This window comes from Gymnoscopelus braueri, assembly GCF_963280865.1.
Source record: "Gymnoscopelus braueri genome assembly, chromosome: 4".
Lineage (NCBI taxonomy): Eukaryota > Metazoa > Chordata > Actinopteri > Myctophiformes > Myctophidae > Gymnoscopelus > Gymnoscopelus braueri.
The window spans coordinates 7,283,280-7,290,306 of NC_137605.1; positions in this window are offsets into that span (position 1 = coordinate 7,283,280).

The window sequence follows — 7,027 nt, forward strand, 5'->3', positions numbered from 1 at the left end:
CGTGACAAACAACTTTGCCACTTTGACCTATGACCTCTGACCCTTACATCTTCCGCCATTTAGAATTATATGAAAACAGTTAAATTCTATCTCACCAATATAATATATAGAAAAAAATCTAATTGTGTATATACCACAGTCCTCAGATGTGTTAATCTTAACTTCCGTATCAATGTAATTTGTATACCCCCCCCCCCCCCCCATGGAACTGAATATGTTCAAACCCCCCAGCCTGACAGCATTGCTTTCCCCTCTCCTTCCCGGTACGGCATTGAATCTTTTAACGGAACGCCCTACCGGCCCGTTCTGACCCACTTTCACCCCTGAAGTACAGGTGATGGCCCATGTAGACAAAGCCAAACATTTGCATTTCTATGTGCGAGGGTCGCTTCACTGAATGGACCACGGATCTATTGTTGTCGAAGGGGGGGGGGGGGGTTAGCAATTAGCAAATAACGTTCTACACAAAATAAATTCCAGCACCCGGCACCCCCGACATACACTGTCGGAATATGAAGCCGACTAACCACATATTGTCGCTATGGAGACATAGTTTATGAGTCTGATTTGAATACTTAATGTGTTGTCTAGAAAGATGAAATAAAATAAATTGCAAACTTTTGTCATGATAACAGAATTCGTGACACGAGTTTGAAATCTGCATTATAAGCAACACAATACAGAGATAAATTACAATATCCACAATCCTTCAGCCGTCAGACTTCATCATTCTAATCAATGGGGGACAAACCACCTAACTCCACAAGTTGGAGTTTGAGGATCCAATTGAGTTAGGAGGTTTAATCAGAAGCTCTTCTTTTTAAATACTTTTCTTTGGTTCAATATTTGTTGACATAAAGGGTGTTCATTAGCAGTATTAGCAGTACACTAAAATATGTATCTGAAAACATTGTAGTTTAGGAATAAGCACCCCAGTAACATAAACATGCTTCACACTGCTCCTCTCTTTCTCCCTCAGCCAATGCTGTTGAGCTGGCCCAGGTCCTCTATGTACAGAGGATGAAGTCAGTACGCTTCCCCACCAACACCCTGGAGGAGCTGTCTGCCATCCATGCATCCAGTGAGAGAGAGGCCCTGGAACTGTTCCTGAAACAGAAACATTCACATTCGAATTCAGAGATTACAACCAAGAATATCAGAAGAAACTTGTGGTATGTGTTGGAAATCATCATCCATTGTTTTCAAATTGTGTGTTTCGTCACCTTATGCAACACCTTTAAAACACCTCTGCTTAGTCAAATTATTGTCCTGTTGAGTCCCTTGCTTAATACTTTTTCTCTTGAGTTGTTGTTTAACTGCTGCTTTCTGTCTCTTGTCTTTCACTGTGAGAGGCCCTCCCACATGTATTTGTTACACTGCTGGCCAAATCATAATAATTAATGGGCTAACTGCATTAAATATAGAATCTGTAATACCATCAAACCGCAACCTCCAGGCAAAAACACTTCTTATTTCACATTATTTACCTTTCTTTTCCTTTTTATTTTTTACAATTAATTATTTACAATTCAGTAATAGCCCCTCAATAATCAATCATCTACTGGATGAGTAAAGGACAATAACTTAGAAAGACTGAGCAATAAACTGTTGTAGCACACTACAGATTAACCCATTTGGGAATACTGTATACATTTTCATTTTGACCACTATGTTTTTAGAGTGTACTTCAGGGGGAATACAATCAGATCTGTGAGAAAAACTTCAACAAGTCCAGGAAGGCATGTGAACATATCATCAAACAAGTCTTTAAACCTCTGGAGGACAACCTGGAAGCTGGTCTCTACAGAGTCCCTGGAGGATACGAGACGTTCTGCCAGGACCTCCAGATGATGACTGATAAATACAACCATGCAGAAGGCAGAGGAGTCAAGGTCAGTTAGATTCCTGCCAACTTCAGATCGAGTCAGAGAATGTGGGATGCAAGCAGAATAAAATTAAACAATCAGTATTGATGAGGAGTGTCAAGTTTCCAATAAGGCGTGTGTGTGTGTGTGTGTGTGTGTGTGTGTGTGTGTGTGTGTGTGTGTGTGTGTGTGTGTGTGTGTGTGTGTGTGTGTGTGTGTGTGTGTGTGTGTGTGTGTGTGTGTGTGTGTGTGTGTGCATTTGATACCAGGCTGTGGAGGTGCTGAAGACATACCTGGATGAGATGGCGGGAACTGACAACGCCTTAAAACTCCTCTCCGAGGCACAGCGGAGAGCAGAAGAAGGTAAATATATATTAAAGACTCAGTCAGTCAGTAAATCAATCAAGCTTCATGATTGTGTATTGTGGGTGAATGTGAAATGTACCAATTCGTTTTTTTCTTTGCCAGTTTTAACTGAATGTACATTATATTTTATGATGTTTTGTTGACTTTTTATTACACCTTATATAATCTCACCCCTGGAAAATAACCCATAATATTTGATATTATTATATTAAAATATGTATATCCGCTTAAAAACAAATTAAAATTAAACTGAATGTATGGCAAACACAAATCTCGTCTCGTCTGATCTCATCTTCCTCCATAACAGATGGCTATCCAGACATCAAAATGATTCAAAAGTTTGTCCAGGCCACTTCCAAGTACTGGTACAAGCCTGACATCACCAAGGAGCAAGGTGAGACCTGCAGCCAGGGCCGGCCCTAGGAATTTCGTGGCCCTAGGCAAGATTTTCTTGGGTTGCCCCCCCCAAACACCCCCATTATAAAATCATTATGTCATTTTTTTATTGCATACTAAAATAATAACGCTAGTTGTTGGATAGGAGATACATGACATCATTACAATATGAAAGTTAAAAAAAAAATATATATATATATTTTTTTTTGTGGCCCCCTAGTGGTTGTGTCCCTAAGCGACCGCTTATATTGCTTATGGCAGCGGCCGGCCCTGCCTGCAGCCTTTCACCAAGTAAAGTTAAAGCTGTGCATTTTATGTCCTACCCGAGATTCGAACCCGGGCCTCCCGCGTGGGTGGCCAAACAGCTACCGCTCATATAAGATGGAATCCCCACTTGGCCAAGGGAGATATTACATTATGAGCGACCACCTCCAACCACTGCAGATGTGCTAGTTATATTGGCCCGGATTCACTAAGGAATTTACGACCATATTTTCATCGTAACGGCACTACACTGGTAGTCAGATTCATTAATGTTTTTTTGTAGGTGATTTGAGCGTGAGCGTTTCAAGTCAGATCCGAGGCTGTCTTACCAGGGAGCAAAGCTTGCGTATGTCATTAGAATGCTTTATTTTACATGCAAAATCAATTACAACAGTTTCAAACCTCAAATAATATAATATGTGCCCAACATTTGTCAACACATATATATAAAAAACAAAAAATATGTCAAACGATGTATTGCTTGTAGCCTATGCATAATATAGACATGATGCAGGTTCCACCGCTTTTTTTTTCTTTTCTAGGCTATCAGTTGCATTTAGAGCTGAATTATTAGGTCCCTCAGTGTGTTTGCCAGTGTCGGCCAAGCGGGCCATCTCAGCGAAAGTGTCACGTAATAATGAAAATAGGCTATGATGATGCCTTAATGTCACTGCGGAGGCTCAGACGCACCTCCAGTATTAATTTGTAATACTGTAGGCTACTGTATATTGATCACATGAACGCCTAATAAGTCTTACCATCTGATGAGGAAACTAGTGGATGAAAGCTGTGTCCAGATAGAATAGATCCATTCCCCATTCCGACGTAGGACAGTGATTTATTAATCCAAAATTAACACATTTTATCAATAAGAAATCAATAAGCTCTGGTCCATAATCGGATTGCAGCGTTCCACTTGTATGCTCTGTATGTTCAGTAGAAAGGGCTTATATAATATCCTTTCCATGTTTATAGTATATTATTTATATATTATTATTTAAAATCTCATTACACATGAGAGCATTACATGGAGCTGATCCCCGCTTCCAGACAGAGCAGATGTACAAGTTATCTGTCAAGGCGATGTGACGCCGACATCTGTTTAGTTTTTTTTGACGAGAGACGATGTTGAACTTCTCCGCACCAGTGTTGCCAGATTTTGTGAGAGAAATAAGCAATCAGATATAGGAGAACAAGCCCAAAAGAAGCAACTATGGCACTAAGCCATTATGAGCACTTTAATTAAACCTATATACTGTATACATTGAAATTAGATACCGTTTACATTGAAAATAGCCGATCTATCAACACAAATCTGGTACGGGGGCTCCAGCTGGCACAAAACATTTTCAAATGGGGGTTATAGGGACAAATTAGCCTACATATTAATTTGGGGGTCCATGACATGAAAGTATTTGAGAACCACCGGTTATAATAATTTAAAAAATGCCCAAATAAGCAACTACATTTTAGAAACAAGCCCAAAAAACTGCACCCTGCAACTACCAATATTTACAAGCAACTTCACAGAAAATTTGCTTATAATAAGCGGATATGGCAACACTGTTCAGTACGGTGAAGTTGAAGTTGGATATTTCATTTCCTGTTGCCTTTTATGGTGCGAAAAAGGGAGTGGAACAATGCAAATGAACTTCTCGGGAACGCGCTTGACGTTTTACGACCAGCTGGCAGCCGTCCAGATTCATCATGACATACACCTGTGATCCGCACGTTCGAGGAATATACACACCCCTTTGTGAATTGCACGTCAGTTTTAGCATACAGAAAATACACCTTCCTTTAGGAACTTTATTTACACCTTATTTACGACCAGCTTAGTGAGTCCGGGCCATTGTATCAACATACTCTACCATACAAATTGGTTAAAATACAGTTGCAGTCATTGTAATAAGTAATGGATGCTGCTTTAATGATCTCATAGGTTTCAACACACAATAACCATCGTAGCTGATATATTTTCAGAAACATACCATATAATTTTGCCTGAATCTTCCGTCTGATTTATACTCGTGTCACGCACATAGCAGATCTACAAGCTCACAACGCGTCACAAGTAGATTGAGCTTGTAGATGAGCTATTTTCATTGCGCAACACAATGTGCAACCAAATATATATCAGGCTTTATATGCCACTCTACTCTTATCTACACCTCCATCCAACCTTTCTCCCCTTCAATGTCTGACGGCTCTCCTCTGCTTTCCATTGTTCTCCCGTCCGTCTCCTTCCCTCCCGCTCCTCCTCTCCCTCCCTCTCCCCCTCCTCCCGTTCAGCCAATAATGTGTTGAAAGACAGGGAGCCCGGGGCGTTCATCATCAGGGACAGTCTTTCCTTGCCCGGGGCATACGGTCTGGCTATGAAGGTTGCCTGCCCTCCTCCCACCGCCCAACAGAACAAGAAAGGTAAATACCACCCGTTTGATGTTCCAACCATGGATAATAGATGTTGGAATTTAAGTGCAACTTGATTCATCTTTCTGGATGCTCTTGTAGCTTGGAAAGCATGCATGTCACTTGCTTTCTGAGACTAAAAATGTGTAAGATAAATAAATTCATTCAGTCAATTTTATCCAGTCAATTCAGTTTAGTAAATATACATTCTGTTGAAATATCAGAGGATCCATCAAAAGATGTGATTAGCAAATAAACTATACATATATCAGTTGATAAGCAGCTTTAATGTCCTCGCTTCCTGTTCCAGTTCCTGACATCACTGACTTATTGGTGAGGCATTTCCTGATTGAGAACAGTGCCAAAGGTTTTCGCCTGAAGGGCGACCGCAATGCACCCTACTTTGGTGAGTTCACATAACTTTACACTGGTGTTCCATAAATGTACCCAAATTATACATTTACAACATTTTCCAAAAATATCGAAAATAGCCTATAACTCTTCTTGTGTGTGTGTGTGTGTGTGTGTGTGTGTGTGTGTGTGTGTGTGTGTGTGTGTGTGTGTGTGTGTGTGTGTGTGTGTGTGTGTGTGTGTGTGTGTGTGTGTGCAGATTGTCTATCGGCATTGCTGTATCAACACTCCATGACTCCAGTGGCTCTGCCCTGTAAACTGATGATCCCCATCACTGATGAGCGCACTGGCCAATACAAACTAATACGTGAGTGCCCTCCTGGTGCCCATTTCCGAACGCACCCTATAAGTCAGGCGCACTACTGTATGTCAATAGCATGCACCACACACGCGAACTTTACCCGGAAATTCAAATAAATAGTACAGTAAATGCTGCATTCATATAGCACCTTTATCAAGTGCTTCTGCTGTATGTGTGTTAAAATTTAACACACATACTCTAATAATATGATAATATATATCACCACCTTAACGGAGCAGTTGGTGATATATATTCCGGCTATTTTCAAATGGCCGGAATGTACATCGGGCTGAGGTGGTTAATGTATAATAGTAAAGTAAAAGTATTCCTTTAAAATCTACGAGCATGCTCACAAGTCCAAATTACTTTTTTGGACTAAGACCACCACTGTAAATTCTTAAGCCCCACCCCCTCTGTCTTCCTATTGGCTGGGCTTTAAACAGCCATAACTCCGGTTCCCAGCATCAAATACCTACAAAACTTCCTAGGTACACTTACAAGGCCAACAGGGACAAGCTGTAATCGCTTAAGCTATGTAGCCTAACTTTTCAGCTGATTGCCATACAGGCTTGTATCGTAGACAGAACGTCGAGGGCCCGGTCATCGCTGCTTGCAGCTTTAATTATTATTATTATTATTATTATAATCATTATTATTATAGCACCATGACCTCCAATATTGACCTTTGAATATAAAGTGCCGGCGCTACATAGCTTCTTATTTTATATTTTAGGTTTAAAGTTAACTTCTTACAGTGGCAGAAGGGCACCCCCGATATCCACTGTCGGAATATGAAGCCGACTTACCACATATTGTCGCTATGGTGACAAAATGTATGAGTCTGATTAGAATACTTACAATCCATCTGGGTTGTCTAGAAAGATGAAGTAAAATAAATGTTGTCATGATAACAGAATTTGTGACATGAGTTTGAAATCTGCATTATAAGAAACACAATACAGAGATAGATTACAATATCCACAATCCTCAGCCCTCTGCTCAGCTGTTCAGAATG